An 18,926-nucleotide genomic window follows, 5' to 3' on the forward strand; every position below is an offset into this window, starting at 1 on the left:
CTCTGTCTCTCTCTGTCCCAAAAATAAATAAACGTTGAAAAAGAAAAAAAAATAAAAAAAAACCAAAACAAAACAATGATGTAAATGATATGATCATCCCCATTTTGTAAAAGAAGAAAGTGAGGCACCATTTTGAGGATGAAGGCTGTTCTGAGACCAGCCAAAGACAATGTAGGAACAGCCTCAGGGCAGTGGCTGGCATACGGCAAGTGCTTTATAAAGATTAGTTATAAAAGGGTTCCAGGCAGAGGTGAGCTGACACAGGCCACAAGGAGGCAGATTTGGGCTTTTGTAAAATCGGAGTTATTGAGCAATGGGAAGGAACAAGGTCTTACAAGGTCCTGCCGCGGGCCATGTAGGAACGCAGACTGAGGAGGGATGGCCATGTTCTGGGCTGGTGGTGGGGGACCGTCAAGCCTCCAGGGAGATCTGCACAATCTCATGGTGGTGGGAATAACAACCATGGCTAATATCTATTGAGAACTCAAGACACGAGAGCTTTGACTTCACGTGGTCCATCTCATCACTTCTTGCCATAGCCCAGTGAGGTGGTGCTATTCGTACACCCCTTCTGTCAACTAAGAGGAACGCACACACTCACATGCACAACCTGGCACTGGCAGAGCTAGGGGCTTGTGCTGTGTCACACAGTAAGTCAGAGTGGCAGAGCCGGGGCTCTGCCCTGGTGGGTCTGACTCTGAGGCAGAGAGCAGTGTCCTGTTTTCCTCAAGATCCCTTCCCAGGGGCGCCTGGGTGGTGCAGTTGGTTAAGCGGCCGACTTCAGCCAGGTCACGATCTCGCGGTCCGTGAGTTTGAGCCCCGCGTCGGGCTCTGGGCTGACAGCTCGGAGCCTGGAGCCTGTTTCTGATTCTGTGTCTCCCTCTCTCTCTGCCCCTCCCCCGTTCATGCTCTGTCTCTCTCTGTCCCAAAAATAAATAAACGTTGAAAAAAAAAAAATCCCTTCCCAGCTGGAGATTCTGGGGCTGGTGTTACAGCTGATGTTCATCACTCCCCTTCCTCTAGCAATTACGGTTCACAGTAATTTAGGTCAAGAATATGTATTGCTGTGCAGAGTGGTCTCAAAGCTTCCTGCATGTGTCTGTGCCTTTGAGTAGCTCACGAGCTTCCTGCACGCGGAGATCCTTCCTCACGTCCCTCAGTGTGCTGGCTGTGCCTCAGCTGTTCAATGAATAAGCACAGGGGGTGGAGGAAGGGGAGGGACAAAGGGGGCCCATCAGCTGTGTGGTCTTGGGGACAAAGAAAAAACGATCGTGAGTGTCCACTGCCCATCTGTGAAATGGGGACAGTAACATTCAGCTCACAGGGTTGTGTGGTCAGAACTCGATGAGATAAAAGATGTCAAAGCCCCTCGATGAGATAAAAGATGTCAAAGCCCGCCAGGCTCAAACAGGGACCTCAACAGGGGGCTGTTGTGTTTTGGAAATGCATTTGTTCATTTCACAAATATTTACCCAGTACTCACTGCTGGGGGTGGGGGGAGCTGCAGGTTCTGTAGGAAGAAAAGAGCCAACAGGACAGGCTTTGTTCTCTTGGAACGTGCTGTTTAGTTACCCAGTCACCCAGCAAGTCCTATCTATGCCTACAACCAAATCTGGGCCTATGTCTGCGTCTGTATGTCGTATGTCTACGTCTATAATTACAAACGATGATAGATGCTTAAAAAATACGGGGTACTGTGAGAGCATATGGCAGGGGCGGCCAATCTACTCTAGGGAGCTGAGGATGGGAGTTGGGTGTTTCCCCAGAGAAGTGGGGGAAGTGGATTTCCCCAGAGTATCAGGCCCTGAAGCCAAACCAGCCTGAGGCGTTCTGTCACACGAGGACACTCCTAATGTGTGACCCCCCCCCCGACCCCTCCACGCACAATGACCATGGAGTCCATCTGATCTTTAAGACCATCATTCCTTGGCAAAAAGCCATCACTTCCTTCTAACTGCTCGGTCATAGGAATTCTTCTCCTCACCCCACCCCCCCTTTCTCCTGCCCCTGTGAGTCCCATCATCATATTAAAAAGGAACCATTATTAAAAAGGTTCAGTGACAAATGCTGAGGCTTGAGGATTATTTATTTATGAAATACCCACATGAAGTCATTGAGAGCTTCTAGCAGCTCTCATCTCAGAGAGAAGCTCATTAAGACAGGCCCAGGGGTGGGAGGGCACTGCGTTCTCAGAAGCAACTGCTCAGAACGCCCAGCCGGGAGAGTGCCTGTTGCCCAGAGAGGGCGGGAGACACTCGTGCCCTGGGAGGGCAGTGGGGGCTGCCTGGAGGCAGCAGAGCTCACCATTAGAGAGCAAATGGGGTTGTGTCCTCTAACATAAAGAGCATGAGCTGGCCGTTCCAGGCATGGGATCTGGGTTCAGCTTTGCCTCGCTCTGCTGTGTGTCCCCCCGTGACTTTCTATCCTCCCTGAGCCCCTCAGGTGCCACATTTCTATGACGATTGTGTGATCTCGTAGGGTCCTTCCAGCTCAGATTTCTAATAACGTGATGTGGCTTCCCAAAAAGATAGGGTGGAAATGTAAGAGTGAAATAGTGAGAAGAGACAGTACCCGTTGTTTCCATTCTATTGCTCACTGCTGTTGTTTTGCACCTAAGGAAATCAAGGGGCTTATACAATTAGCAGGGACATCAGAAAGTGTTACCGTGTGTTATTATGAAGAAGCCATGGGCTCAAACCAGCCCAGCCATTCATCAGCGAAGAAACGTTAACAACTCATTCAGCTTCTCTGAGCCTCCTTTCCTCAAGCACAGGTCATAGACCACAGCACCTAACTCTACCTACCAGGGTGATCACAAGATAACAAAAGCTCCATGAAGGCAGAGCTCGGGCAAGCTCACTGCAGTCCAGTGCCTAGAATGCTATACAGGCTTCCAGATTTTTATCCGAAAGATGAGTGAATGAATGAATGAATTCAAACTTCTGCAAACTACTCCACCCATGCACTCATTTTTATTGTTGTGTTGTTACTAACAATAGCATGCTTTTAAAAGTCAATCCTGAACGTTCCTCAAACCGGAGAACAGGGGTTCTTAATTCGGTGCCCAGGACCCCTTTGCCAATCTGCAGAAGCATATGGGCCACTTCTTAGATTAATGTCTTTAAATGCATTAAAGCAAATGCAAAAAAAAAAAACATTACAAAAGAAACCATTTATCAAAACAGATTTTTTAAAAAGCCAGCTGCAATATAATAATCTATATATGCTTCTTTGTTGACACATTATAAATTTTTTTTAAATGTTTATTTCTGAGACAAAGAGAGACAGAGCATGAATGGGGGAGGGTCAGAGAGAGAGGAAGACACAGAATCTGAAGCAGGCTCCAGGCTCTGAGAGCTGTCAGCACAGAGCCCGACACAGGGCTTGAACTCACAAACTGTGAGATCATGACCTGAGCCGAAGTTGGTCGCTCAACCGACTGAGCCACCCAGGCGCCCCTTCTTTGTTGACACATTAAATAAAAAGATCTAGTAACAGATGTAATAATGACCATAAATTGGAGTTGTGATCAGCATAAACTATATTTTTTTAAAAAAATGGTTTTTTTAATGTTTATTTATTTTTGAGACAGAGAGAGACAGAGCATGAACGGGGGAGGGTCAGAGAGAGAGGGAGACACAGAATCCGAAGCAGGCTCCAGGCTCTGAGCCATCAGCCCAGAGCCCGACGCGGGGCTCGAACTCACAGACCGTGAGATCATGACCTGAGCCGAAGTCGGCCGCTTAACCAACTGAGCCACCCAGGCGCCCCAGCATAAACTATATTTTAAGACATTTGCAACAAATGAAAGATGACCTAAAACTGCACGCGATTTCTATCACTGACAGAGTCACAGGTGCTGTGAGCTCACCCATGTCTATGACAGAAGAAAAGGCTAACTTCCAATGAGCGGTTGGCAGAAATAAAAATGTATTATCTTGCCATGTTATTTCATGGACCTCCAGCATGGACCCCAGGATGAGAGCCTCTGCCTAGACCAACACTTTGATAGAGAAACTTTCTCCCTGAATATCTGCTGGTACGTGAGTAGAACCAGGAAGCTTGGGTCTAGAGAAGAGGAGGAGGGACATTAAAACGCAGCTGTGATCACACTATCTTCCTTCCTGCTGAGCATGTGTGGCGGGCGAAGGAAGAACAGACTTTGGCTTCACACAAAAATTTCACAAAGCTCTCAAGGGTGTATCTTTGCAGGAGTGACCCCCTCTCTGAGCTTCAGACTGCTCATCTGTGAATGCATCACTGCTGTGCTTCCTCCAGGGTGGCGGGGGACCTTGTGAAATCAACGAGATGGTGCACCTGTGCAAAGATGCAAATGCTAGTCCTTCTCTGTTGCCCATCTGCTCCTCCTGGGGTGAGACTAATTTATTGCAGCCACCCACACTTAGAGCTGCCCCATGTCCCACAGCCACGATGCATTTCTGCATTCCTTAACACCTACTGGGGAGCAGGCCATCTGCTAGATACTCAGCACCCAAAGGCGCCCAGACAAAGCCCCACCCTCAAGAAGTGCGGAGGCTGGGGCCAGGGACAACAGGATTTACGATATGAAGATGAGGGAACGATTATAGCATAGATGCATAAAAATACATGAGGTCCCCAAGAGGAAGCAATGATTTCTCCCTGGCCTGGTTAGGGAAGGCTTCCTGGAGGAGGTAGCAATACACTGGCTCTTAAAGGAAGACATCTTAAAGGAAGACAATGAGGAGGAGGAGGAGAAGGGAAGGAAGAGGAAAGGATGGGGAGAAAGGCATGACAGGCATCAGAGGATAACACAAACAGAGTAACTAAAATGTGCTAGAGGGGACGGAGAAGTATTGGAGAAATAGGCAGAGAGCCTGTTATTAAACTGAGAAGTGAGCGGGAGTAAAGGTAGCTCATGAGCAGATCTTGTTACCCCATTTTATAGATGAGAAAACTGAGTCTCGGAGTGGGAAAGTCATACACGATCAATACCATGGTTCCTTCAAAGTGGAGCCTCAGTAGGAATCCAACCATGTCATAAAGTCCGTGCTCTCCCCGGAGTGTGGCACTGAATGCCACTTGTAGAAGACTGTTTACAGGAATTCTACCCAAAGTCATAATTGGGAACCAGAAGGCTTTAGGAACAGGGCCTTGGTGATCAGGGAAGCACTGCCTCCCCCCAAAGGCAGCCCTCATTCCCCTTTCCTTGCCTTGCACTTTCCATCTCCTCCTCTTCTGTTCCTGGCAGTTCCAGCCACTAGCCTGCAGGAGATGCCTGCGTGGTGGTGAACGTAGGGAGCGCGTGGTGACGGCAGTGACTCTGGCCTCGTGTCCAGACAGCTGTCACCCTGCAGCCAGGCTATGAGTGGGCCCTGAGGGCTTCTCTCCTGCCCTCCACATCCCCACCTTGCCAGTGGCCTCTTTTTCTGGCTCCTGTCCCAGCCAGGCTGCCTCTGCCACGTGCCTGCAGCAGGGTCCCAGCACCAGCACAGGCGAGGGGGAGCCAGTACTTGCCTCCGTTGCAGGGGACTGGCCAGGACCTGGAGCAAGTCCTAGAGCATAGGCATGCGGAGCATTGCTGAGACAGCGAGACGTTTCTGAAAAGCAGGATGACTGGGATAGACAGCAACTTTGTTTCCAGTCTCACAAGCTTCTCCAAAGCTAGGGCATGTTAGTTTCACCCTGCTGACAAATCCCCATTGTCTTTGAAGACTTATTCTTTCCTTCCTTCAGCCAAGCCAAATTAGTCATGTTCTCTGTGGCCTCACTGAATGCTGAGTATGCTTTCTTGTTACTAATAATAGAGTGGCAGCTGCATCACAAGTCCTCCACCTGCACGGTCTTCTGCTATGATACTCACAGCATCCCAGCAGGAGACATGCACAACCCCACTATACAGATGCAAAGCTGAGCCCAAAGGGAGGGGCAGAGATTTGCTTCAGGTCACAGGCCTAATCAATTTCAAACCTAGCTCCACCGGACTTCAAAGCTGGAGGCATTTTTAATTTCCATGCCATCCCACCATCAATTAGAACTCGTTTCATGAAGTCTAAGTGTATACGGCCCACCTCCTCTGTGAGCAACCCAACGGACACGTTGGGGCTTGGCCTGGAAAAGGGTATGGTGGATGTCTGAGCACAGAAGCGAAGAAAGGAGGGCTTCAGGAGAGAGGAGGAAGGAAGGAGAGGTGGCCGATCTTATTTTCCCACCACACGGTGTGTTTCTAAAGGCAGAAGTTTGTGCACCTGCAGAGCCTAGTACAATGACATTTAACGGGGAGGTGGTGCATGTTTGTTGAACAGTTTAATGAATGGATAGATGCATAAACAGACAATATGAGAACTCACTGAGGAATTCCTCAAAGAACGAATACGCTAGCCTGATTTCCTGGCAAATTGGTCTTTAAAAGAATTTGAGCTTTCAAGAGCGGAAGGCTCTCGTGGGAATTACAGGGCCAGAGTTTTAGGGAGATGAAAAGATAAAAAACACAGATCAACATGACACTCTCTGCCCACTCAGCCGCTTGGAATGGGGAACTGTTCGTTGTTCAGTGGGTACACAGCTTCAGTTGTGTAAATGAGTTCTGGAGACTGCCATACAACACAGGGCCTGCGGCTGACAAAACAGTGGTGTGCAATTTAAAATTTGGTTAAGCTGGTAAATCTCGTGTTAAGTGTTCTTACTGCAAACAAAGCAAGAGACTAACGAAAACAACGCCCCCAAAAATGAAGGGGCAGGAGGAAGCTTTGGGAAGTGACGGATACATTTAGCACCTTGACGGTGGTGACTATATACTTTAAATATGTGCAGTTTTTTTCAGGAAATCAATTATACCTCAATACAGCCGTTAATCATTAAAATAAAAAGAGCCCTTGGAATCTCAAGCCACTAAAAAGGTCATGGTGTGCCCCAGACTTCACTGTTAAAAGAGTTGTCACCAGCCTAGAAATGCTCTCTTGACGTGTATGTATCCTTTGAGGTGCCTTCCTTGTACTATCCTTTGTGCCTTGATTACCTCCTGACCCCGTAGGTGGCCACAGCCCTGTGCTCTCCCACCTTCTGGACATGGCCAGCTTCCCTGAGGCAGGCAAGTTTCACGGAGAACTTCAGCAACGTTGCAGGAAGGGAGTAGACAGAAGTCCTGAGGGAAATGTAGGGTAACAGGGACTCCTGGAACTGGACGGCACTTTGTAACCCCAAATGCTTCCCGGCCAAACCAAACCAGAGCTAGAACAGTGGGGGAGGCATTTTTAAGGCGATGCATTACTTTATTGGGCTGCCACGGTTGTCCCTGGTCTTGTTTCCATTTTACAGATGAACAAACTGAGTCCCTGAGAGGAAGATGGTTTGCTTAAAATCGGACCCCTGATGTTCTGAGCAGTGTCCATGGTCCGCCGTGATGGGACCATGGAGGAGAGACAGTTTGAGAAGTTTTGAGCATAGTTACAGGATGAAATGTATGCGTCCAGGGAAGTGTGTATGGGGAGTGGAGGGGCCCAAGTGCCAGTGAAGGGAAAGAAATACTGGAGAATGAAATTCTGTCCTATAATGCAGGGAAATCTATTCTATAACACAGATGTAGGAAGGAGATAAAACCCCAAGTGGTGTTAGAACAAAGGAAAGAAAGAGATGTTTAAAGAGAACAGTTTGGGGGGCACCTGGCTAGTTCAGGCGGTTGAATGTCTGACTTTGGCCCAGGTCATGATCTCATCGTTTGTGAGTTGGAGCCCCACATCAGGCCTTGTGCTGACAGCTCGGAGCCTGGAACCTGCTTCAGATTCTGTGTTTCTCTCTGTCCCTCCCCTGCTTGCACTCTGTCTCTCTCTCAAAAATAAATAAACGTTAAAAAAAAGATATTTATAGAGAACAGTCTGGAACATCAGAAAGCATTCAGGATCCCAGCGAGAGGATTTGGAGTTGGAATCCCAGCACTTCTAGCTGCCTACTAAAAAAAATACTTTAATCTATAGAATGGAAGTTGCAGGCAGGAAAAGGCTGTGTCCAGTCTGTCAGTTACTTGCCAAAAATGTTGTAGTAGATAGTGAATTAAGGTAATTAAACACTAATTAATTTGTTGAACAAAAACTATTGTGACTTTGAAGCATCAGGATTATCTGTAGCATAGTTAAATGAATGGGGTTTTTAACTGGTGAAAATTCACCAGGTAATTTCCCAGTGATCATTCATAATTATAAGACTGTTAAGTGTCCAAAGCCTGAAAGGATGATTCTTAATTTCTTTAGCATCAACAAAATAATTACCCATCCATCGTCCATCCATCCATCCAGCCTTCCACCCATCATCCCATGCATCCATCCATTGCAAAGATACGTACTGAGCACCTGCTATGCCTGTCCCTGGGTTAGAAGCAGAAATGCAGATGATAACAAGCCATGGCCTCTGTCGTCAACCAAGCCCCCAGTCTTAAAGAGCAGAAAAGAAATGGGAAACAGGTCTGCAGGAGTTCAGAAAGAGTGGATGATACTTCCAATGTGGGGGTAAGGGAGTGGGTGAGAGCTGGGTCTGCAGATCGAGAAAGACTTCCACTCTTGGGTCTTTGGTATTTCAAGCTGTGCACATGTATATGCTTATTCAAAAATAAGTATCTCGTTTACCAAAAAAAAAAAAAAAATCAGCGATGATGCTGGGAGGAAAGGAGAAGAGGAAGAGGAGGAAAAGGAAGAAGGAGGAGAAGATTACAGACTGAAAATAGGTCCTTATGTTTGAGAATGAAAATCTAAATGTCAACTATTCTCCAGAAGCTTTCCTGTATCTTAATTTGCATTTATTTGGTAAAAAGTTACTAGTTTCCAACTACTCACCAGCCAAGTTAACAAGTGTTTTTGTTTAGTGACAACTCTCAGTGCTGATGAGGGTAGAGTGAAACATTTATTCAACTTGTGCTGGTGTAAATTGCCAAAATTTATGAAGAGCAGTTTGGCAAAATATATCAAAACTCCTGAAGTGTTCATACAGTCTGACCTAGTGATCAAACTAGTACTTTTTAAAGGAGACGTCAGCAATGCAGGTAAAGATGTATCCACAAACACGTTCTTAACGATATCATCAACAACATGGTTAAATTTGGAATGATCTAGAGGTACCTGGGTGGCTCAGTCAGTTAAGCGTCTGACTTTGGCTCAGGTCATGATCTCACAGTCCGTGAGTTCAAGCCTCGTGTCGGGCTCTGTGCTGACAGCTCAGAGCCTGGAGCCTGCTTCAGATTCTGTGTCTCCCTCTCTCTCTGCTCGCACTCTGTTTCTCTCTCTCTCTCTCTCTCTCTCAAAAATAAACATTAAAAAACATTTGGAATGATCTAAATATTTCACAGTGACAATGACTGTGAACACTGTGGTTTCATTCATGTAATACTATGTGAAAATTTAAAAGTCAGGATTTCCAGGAACAGCTACCTGTATGGAAAATGAATAATAGTTTAAAAAAAAAACACAAGAAAACATTACATATATACAACGTGCATATAACTGGAACAAAAAATCAAGAAGGAGGTGGAATTTCACTGGGTTGGATTTGTGAAAATGCAGGAAAGACCATGGGGGTCGACAGCCCTTAGATGTGTTTATACCATATCTACAGCACCCCTGTTAGCTTTATAGAAATTTACACCACTCTCCCCACAGACACATATACCCTGGATATGGTCTTGTAGATGCATCGATCAGAGTGTCTTGCAATCCTCTGGCCTATAAATGAGCAAGTAACCTGAGAATTAGGCCAATCAGAGGTTGACCCCCGGAATACAGCTTGAGGAATTAGGCCAATCAGAGGTTGACCCCCGGAATCTGAATCGTAAGCAGAATGGCATACAGCTTGAGGATCATTAAGGTTGGAAATCAATTGCTTATAAGCTGTTCATGCCTGTGTACGTTTTAGAAGTTCTTCAAGGTATCCCCATGCGGGACGTCTACTTCGGTTGCTGACTGCTGTCGTAAGCAAGCTGTGCCCAACCACTGGAAGTTTCTGAAGACGGGAATGGCATCAACAGCACTGTGTCTACCAGTGGTGACGGGACATTTCAATTCAGAGCATCTACATTCAGCTCAGTGTGTCCCGAGTTTTACCAACAGAAGACCAAGATGAAGAGTCACGATTTTTGAAGGGTAGTTGGAAAAGGATACGGTTTCAGGCCGTCCTGACCAGCAGAGGTTCCCGACTTGTGCCTCCCATGACAGAGACCCACAGAAGGCCTCCATCAAGGTCCCGTCTCCACCTGGAAGAGCATGAGCAAGTGGCAGGAAAGGAGAAAAGGCAGAGAATGTACTTTGAGGCCAATGTTCATTGAGTCCCTTGGTAAATCCACTCTCACAGCCAGGCGGACAAGGAGGCAGGCTTTACCTGGAAGCTGTCTGTCTTTACAAATCCAGGGCTGAGCCTGGGGGCCTGTGCTGCCTGGGAGGCCATGGGGTTCGGGAGAAAGCCAGTAAACCTGGAATCTGAGAGAAGAAGGCTCAAGTCGCCCACTTGCTGCTAAGGTGAGAAATGGTAGTGGCTTCCCTTTTCTGAACCTCAGTTGCCCTATTTGCGATAGGGCAGTTCACTTACTCATATGAAAGCACGTTCATTCATTCATTCATTCATTCATCCATCCATTCATTTCACAAATGTCTATCAAGTACCTACTACTGTAAGGTACTTCTGGTTTAGACTTGTGCAGGAAAATAAGGGAAATCGGTTCTTTCCTTATGTCAGAAGGGTGGGTAGGCTGTGGTGCTGTCCAGCGAGGATGGGGGAGCTGTGCACTCCTCACTTCTACACTAATCCCCTCATCTCCAGCTTTTAAGGATCTGGGCAGACAACCCCAGGTAGCAAAGAGACTGATCCTGGCCACAGACACGCTGTCAGAGAGACCCACAGCGCCGGGAAGATGCAATTATCCGCCCACAGACTTGCCGTGCACGTCTTGTTCCAGACAAGGCCACTGTGTGGCCTGCTGGGGGCTTGGAAAAGGAGGAGGAGTGCAGGGGAGGAGTGGGTGGAGACCGTGCTCACGGGCCAGTTACGCGGTCTGTGAAGTACTCAAGTGCAGTACGTGCACACGCAGCGAAGAAGGACTGACCTCGTCTCCAAACTGGGCTCCTTTTCCAGTGTGGGAAATAACCGGACATTTCGGAAATTCCAGTAGATACTTATTGAGCATGTAATGCACGTCGCACGCTGCTCTCGGTATCGAAAAGGAAATGGTGTATTTAAAAAAAAAGTCCCTTCCCTCATAGCGTTTATATTCTGGTAGGGGGACACAAACATGAAACAAATGAGTGAGGGATAAAGAGTTACGGAGCCTCAGTGTTACCAGTTACTGAGGCAGAACGGGGCTAGGCAGTGCTGAGGTGGACTGAGGGGTCCTGTGCTAGTTTAGTAAGGTGGTCAGGGAAGCTTTGTAGGGTTATTAAGACAATAAAAGGGGATAATTAATGCGGAGTGATTAACACAGCACCTGGCTTAGAGCAAGGGCTCCGGAAACTGCTGCTGCTGTTGTTATTGTTAATTACGTTCTAAGTCCCTTTACTGAATATGGGGACATTAAGCCTATTTCATAGGGCCGCTTGAATGGATGGAATGTGGAAATATATAAAAATAAGTTTAATGACAAATTCAATGAGTGATTATTAAGAGCCCGCTATGTTTCAGGGGAGAGAGCCCTAAATACACTATAAATACACAGTGTAAAGCCAGAGGGCTAAGTGAAGGAAAAGAAGGCAGGGACTGAGAGAGAGATTCCTTATGGAGAGAGGCTATGCTGTTTTGGAGACGGCAGGCCAGGAAAGGACCACCCGAGGCCCGAGGAGATGACCTATAGCAAGAGCAGGAAGCTGGAGAGAAGCAGTCTGGGGAAAGCATGCTGCCAGCAGAGAGAACAGCAAGTGCAAAGGTCCAGGGGCAGGGGTGGGGTTGGCCCTGCAAGAAGCAGCAGGGCCCATATCACAGAGCACCCTGGAGGTGATGGTAAGGACTCTGGGTTTTATCACATGTATAATGCAAAGGCACTGGAGGGTTTTGAGCAGGGTACGCTAATCTGATTTACAGTTTAAAAGGATAACTCTGGCCACTCAGTGTAGGTTACAGTATATATCATCTTATTCATCTATGATGAATGTATCATGAGATCAGGGGTAACATATGCAAAGTATCTGGCACTCGTTCTAAAATAAATATATTCACTACGTGGCTACTATGTGTAGGCTTCTAGGTACAACAGTGTATCTAGAGACGGCCACTACTTATTGTCCTCACAGATATTCTGATGGTTTTATTGGCACAGTGTACATATTCAATGTTAGTATCACTTGATATGAACTATTATCTTATGTTTTATTATACGATATGAATAACACAGCATTCATATTTTTATCTCTCTTCCCCCCAAAGTGACAGTATTAAAAATTTATCAGAAGATTATTCTTGGGGAAAAGGAAGCAGCAAAACGAAAAATAAAAAAAATTCAAGAAGGAGCAGGGACATGCCCTTTCTCACCACTGTATATCTGAGTACGTGGCTCTGACTTTCCTCTCGAATGACCCTCTGGGGGACTCCTATGCCCATTCCAGAGCCCAGCTCACTCGCCACCTCCTCCATGAAGCCGGAAGCCCTCCATCCACCCTACCATTCAGGCTGAACTGCTGTTTACCTACCTGCCCTGTCCACTTTCCTGGATCCTGGATCCCTCTCTATGCAGGCATATCACAGGCCACGTGCATATACTGTTTTGTTCATGACACCATTCTTCCTACTTGTGTGTGTGTGTATCCTACTTGTGATGGGCACAGGGCCTGACGCATGGCTGCCGTAATAAACATGTGCAGAAGAAAGAGAAGAAAGGAAGACGAGAGGAAGGGAAAGAGGGAGGGGGAGAGAGAGAGAAGAAAAGGAATCCAGTTCTTTCCTCCTCTTTTTCCAGGTGATGCTAAAGCCCATTTCAGCCAACAAGTGCTGCGAGTTTATCGATCAACATTTCTGCAGTATTGAACTCAGTTTCTATTGACAGAAATAACTACCACCAAGGCTGGGGGAGAGAGAAATGTGCTGACAGCTAGCAAATCATACCCCTGGTATTGGAGTGCCTGTCTATGCCAAGGGGGACAATCATTAATTTCCTGTTCCTTCACAGTTACATTTCTTGCGTTGACTGACAAGTTCATTTTGGGGACTCATCAGGCCCTTTAGAAATAAACTCCCTACTTATTCCATGTTTCTAACTGCACCTGCCACCCAGATGATCGGCTGGCTGCCTGAGACTCACATAAACATTCCAAATTGCTCTCAACAGCTCAACATGGTAGTTAAAGGAAATCTTCCAGTTTCTGTATGATATAATCAAGAGAACCCACTTTCCCTTGCATCTCAATTCTGTGCACAGAACCAAAAAGGGTTTCATTCACCGCCCGTGCCTCCCCACCTTTAAATCAATGGTACCCGAGAATTTAGCTATAAAATGGTCTGTCAGCATGCAGAACTTCCAATTAAGTCGCTTGCAAAAGCTGTGTGATTCTGAGTAGGTCACTTGACCTCTCTGGGCTTGTTTTCTTGCCTGATAAAGGTGGCTCTATAGTGGAAAGCACTGTTGACAAGGAAAACATGAGGCAACAGGAGTAAACAGATTAAAGCTCTGTGAAGGGAAGGACACTTGCAATATTAACTCATTAACTCTCAAAACGAGTCTCAGGGTGGCCATCTCCCTTTTACAGACAAGAAAACAACATCTCCAACAAAGGAAGTAACCTGTGTCTCGGGCTGGTAAGTGATGGAATTTTGATAGGGACCCAGCTCTGCCTGAGGCGGCAACTGACAGAAAGACAATTTATCATTCATCTCATTAGTGAGTTTAAAATTCCATTCGGTGCCAGTGGCCTCAAGGTGTGCACAGGTACAACCCAGTTTTCTGCTGGCCTTCACACCGTTCAAAAAAGAGACAACAGGCCCCAGACGGAGTCACCCGGGCTGAGCCCATGTCACCAAAGCAAAACTAATACCTAACCGGACTGCAGTTTTCACCTCCCCCCGGAATGCGATCTTAATGGAAAGTCTGGAATTTTCTGATGAGCACCAGTGAAATAACCCGCCTGACAGACTCCTTTGTCACCAAGGCAAAGGTTGCTTTGCTGAATATAATCTTTTTCTTTTCTTCCCGTTTGTGACTTCCTTGCCCCATACTCTCTCAGCCTTTACAAACCTTCTTTCTTCTGTAGCTCTTTCGAACTCCTTTGTATCTGCTAGACAGGATACTTCCCTACTCATGAATCATTGAATAAAGCCAATTAGATCTTCAAAATTACTCCGCTGAACTTTGTTTTTTAGCCACATAAACAAAGCACTTCCGATGCATGGATCCATCGAGAAACAATTCTTGGAGCTCAAAGTCATCAAAGCAAAATTCTTTAGACCCCAAATGCCTGGTGTTGATGTACCTAATGCATTCACTGTTGAGTTTATTTTGCTAACAGTAGCCATAGGTACCTTGACATTTGCATTAATATACAATTCCTCTCAAAAACTGTTTATATTTTGAAAAGGTTTTGAATACTTCTAACTATTCACTTAGGCAGGAATTTTCTCCCTTGAAAGACAATGAGCCACATGTGGTGCAGCTTTTGGGCTGACACCCAAGGTATTTTGCTTTCCTTTCTTTACTGGATACCTAGCACTGAATACCTATTGTTCCCTGGCATTCAGTTGCTGTGGCCCTTTTGTAGCTTCCACTAGAGTGGGGAAGGGCCAACCTTAATCCGATGATGCTGTTTCCTATGTGTCAAACAGTGAGTGTGGCCCTTCTGCCCTGCTATATCACCACGAGTCCAAGAAGTAGCAACCGTGCGACTTAGTCCCATCTTACAGATAGGAAATGGACACAGTGAAGCGAAGGGACACGAACAGCGTCATCCATTAGGTGAGCGGAGAATCTAGGATTTGAATATGGGCTGTGAGGAGCCAGATGGTGTCACTTGATTGACAGGTGGGCTCTGAGCCATGACAGGTGGGCTCCTTCTCACAGGAGGATGACCAGCCCATCTTCTTCTTTTGTAAGCCTTCGACATTTAGCTAATAAAATACATACATATTTTTTAAAAGTATAGGCTCTGGAGGCTGGCTGCCTAAAGCCCTAACTGTAACCTAACAATACCACCATGGACACTGAGTTGCTGTTAGCATAAAATGAATCAATACAAAGCATTTAGAACTGGTCACGTTGTAAGTATTCACGGCATGTTGGCTGTTATTTGTTTTGTTTTTTGTTTTTTCAATGTTTATCTTTGAGAAAGGGAGGGGCAGAGACAGGGAGACACAGAATCCGAAGCAGGCTCTACACGCCGAGCTGTCAGCACAGAGTCTGATGAGGGGCTCGAACTCACGAACCTTGAGATCATGACCTGAGCCGAAGTTGGACGCTTAACCAACTGAGCCACCCAGGTGCCCCAGCTGATATTTATTGTTAACAGCTAAGATGGAAAAGCCTACAGTGCTCAAAGGGTCTAGCATGCCCCTCCCCACATATTCCTAAACATAAGGCAACCCACCCACCCCCGCCCATCTTCTTGGGAAGATTTCAAGAGTTTCTTGATCTGCCTGACTATATAAACTTTGCTTAGAGATGTAAGTGAACCAGTCATAGATCTACTTGGAGTACTTCATTTATTACTTTGATAATACTCATACCTATTTAAAACATTATATACAATGATAAACACATTTAGAAACACTGCTCTTGCCCAGTGTTTTGTTTGAGCAAAACCACTCTGTTCCAACTCTTCACCGATTATTCCTGATCTAGTATATCTTCTCCAGGCAGCTGTTGTTTAAAAGAAATCAGCTGAGAGAACACCCTTCCTATGTGAGAAAGCCACAACCAAGGGGACAGCCTCCTGTCTGAGGGGCGGCTGTGTGGAGTAAATTCCACCCTCACATACAGACAGACACTTAGGGTTATGGTGGTCTAAGCGTGGATGATCTATTAATGAGGGCAGGGGCTGGTTAAACTGGGTGGGATGCTGGGAGCCTGGTGTGCTGGAAGGAGAACGGACACATGAAGGAAAACGTCAGTCCTGGTCAGACCAGGAGGCACTGTATGTACCCAGCTCATCGACTTTTAATCTATTTTTTTCCTAGAGAAGTCATACATTGCTGTTGTAAGGTGTTTAGACAACAATGGGGAAGTAAAAAGAAAAACAAATCCATTAATCCCACTGCCCAGAGAGAGCTACGATTGCTATTTTGCAATCTTTGATCCAAGCATGAATGCACTTTCCCCAGATAGTCTCCTGGCTCAAATGTCAGCCGCTCAATGTCATCAGATGACTGCCTAATGTTAGGGCTACCAGATTTAGGGCATGAAAGTACAGGACACTCAGTTGCATCTGGATTTCAGATGAGCAGCAAATAATTTTTAGTATAAACATGTCCCAAATACTGTCATGATCCACTGCCGGGAATTCACACTTACCACTCGCAACTCTGGGGTAGCACTGACCAGCCATCCTGGCTCCCTTCCATAGGATACTGACCATGAGCCTCCTCTGTTCTGACCCAGCTCAGGTGCGGGCTAGAGAGGGATCCCATTATGGAAACAGAGATTTACCTGCCAGTTTCTAGAAAGGAAACACATGTGCCCCCTTCTGCCCCAGACCTGGGGCTAAGCTGGGCTTTAAATTGGTTTTCAAAAGGAAGTGGTAGGTAGGAACAAGGGGTGAATAACTGATATCTGAAGGCGGCCAAAGTAATTGTAAATTGCTCTTTAAAAAAAAAAAAAGAACACAATGACTCTGTTACAATTTAAAAAAAAAATAAAAGAGGGGCGCCTGGGTGGCTCAGTTGGTTAAGCCGCTGACTACCGCTCAGGTCACGGTCTCATGGTTCATGGGTTCGAGCTGGTGTTTTCAAGCTCTACCTTGGGCTCTCTGTTGTCAGCATGGAGCCCACTGTGGATCCTCTGTCCCACTTTGTCTGCCCCTCCTCCGCTCTCTCTCTCAAAAATAAACATTAAAAATATTTTGTAAAAAAAGGAAAAGAAAAAAAGCCAAATGGTAGCCGTCACATAATAACAGGGGCCCGTGCTCTGCTGGGAGCTTCACCTGTCCTTCGTAATTCCAACAACAATCCCGAATCCTCATTTAGGTTAGGTAATTCACCCAAGGTCTCAGTTAATCAGGAGAGAAAGTAGGATTAGAATCCAAGCTCTGTTTGAAACAAACACTCCCACAGCAAGTACAGACTTGAGGCCGGCCAGCAGTTGCCAGAGCGTGAACGCAACTAGCTTTTTCAAAAGTGTTATTTATTTATTGCAAAAGGCGTTTTACCTCCCTGTGCATTTATGAAAGTGGCCCTGTAAGGAGGCGGCCGGAGCTCTCAGAGACCCAGCACATTCTGAAAGCAAACTTAATACGTGTGTTTGTACTCGCTAAGCACGGGGAATCGAGTTGTGGCTGTCTCTATTCTTCAAGAGGTGGGGTGGCAGGAGGTCAATTACGGCTGGACCCCGGAAGGCTTTCTGGAAGCTGTGGTATCCTACGGAGGCCTTAGTAACTTGGAGAGAGTTTGCACAGAATCAAATTCGCCCGAATTAAACAGGACGGCAAATGAAGACTATATTGATTTTCTGCTCAGGTCAATAAATAAGATAAATTGACCAAAAGAGCTAAATACTGATCAGGGTGAACCGAACATCAACATTTACTAAGAGCAGAGGGAGGAGAAACATATATCAGAAAAATGGAGATGCCAATAAGAGCATCAGGGCAGCCGCTTGGTTTCCAGTTAAGGTCTGTGTTTAAGGATTAATATTTTAGTCAAGTCTTTACACACACACGCACACGCACGCACCAGGCAGTGGGATTAAGTTATTACAATAAAACTTCATTTAGTCAGCCTGATTGCTGGGAAGACTGATTGATTTTTTTTTTTTTTTTAAGAATGTCACTGAATTAAAATGCGTGGGTATGATACAGCAGAAGGAGCACTGCATTGGGAGTCAGAAGACCTCAGTCACTGCCCTATGACTTGTTAAGAGCACGAAATCATATATTATTCATTTTTTGTATCCCTTTTGCCTAGCACAGACCCTGGCATACAGATAGAGTCTTTAATCAAGTCTTTAATCAAGTCTTCAATCTTCTGTGAAGAGCAGACCTGAGTCAAAGATTTGGGTACCTGTCGTCGATTTGGGAGGTGACCCCAGGAGGCAAGGGAGGGGCTAAGAAATGAGGTAAGAAAGGGAGGAAAGCCAAAAGGGTGTGTTAATGAATGGGCCACCATGTGGGACACAGGGGCTCAGTCCTGCTGGAGATGAGGTAGCATGCACCCAGTTCCACCTCGGGGCAAGGGACCTGGGATAATTTCCCACCAAATTTGTTTGAGTGTTGTGCCATTTGTCGAGGATATTGACTCCACCTCGCCCGCCATGTGTTTTTTTTTTTCCCCAACCCTAAAGTCTTGGTCGAGGGCTGTGCTATTTGTGAGGGGTATTACCCACCCCCCAATTTTAAAAGCAGAGAGATTCCGTAGTGGAGCCCACTACTGAAACTGCAGGTGACCACTGCCAAGAGCCATGCGGAGATAAGAAGCCCACAGGCAAGAGGTTATTCTAGCTAAGAGGTTGCAGGAAGGACCTCCGGGCACTGTGACCAGGGTCAAGTCCTTCACCTTTCAGGACATCAGAATCCAACTCCAAAAGAGTGAGATTTGGATCTTTACATTTTCCTCCAAGACTAAGTGTCAGTAACTCTGAAAACCAGATGGTCAAACACAGAAAAGAGGATTAGAAGCCCTTGAGGAAACTGCTTCTCACACAGATAAAAATGATCTATAATGAGCATTCCACTTGTTAGCTTTTAAGTGTGAGCATTTCAGGCATTCGAACATACACGCGGAGATATATATGAACAAGATGATCACTGAGGCATTGTTTGTAATAGCAAAAACTTGGAAACAACCTAAAT

General features: G+C 46.1%; 1 protein-coding gene across 8 annotated transcripts in view; it reads right to left on the bottom strand.

The window, feature by feature from the left end:
* ASTN2 (astrotactin 2) overlaps positions 1–18,926 on the bottom strand; it is an 882,958-nt gene that overhangs the window by 373,715 nt on the left and 490,317 nt on the right. Inside the window, exon 1 of one of the 8 annotated variants that reach the window (XM_045043400.1) lies at positions 16,436–16,453. The exons of the other annotated variants lie outside the window; for them this stretch is intronic. The gene's annotated coding sequence lies outside the window, so the exon portion shown is untranslated. Of the gene's footprint in view, positions 1–16,435; positions 16,454–18,926 lie in introns of those variants that run through there. 8 annotated transcript variants of the gene reach the window in all.

This window comes from Felis catus, chromosome D4 (assembly GCF_018350175.1).
Source record: "Felis catus isolate Fca126 chromosome D4, F.catus_Fca126_mat1.0, whole genome shotgun sequence".
NCBI classification, from domain to species: domain Eukaryota; kingdom Metazoa; phylum Chordata; class Mammalia; order Carnivora; family Felidae; genus Felis; species Felis catus.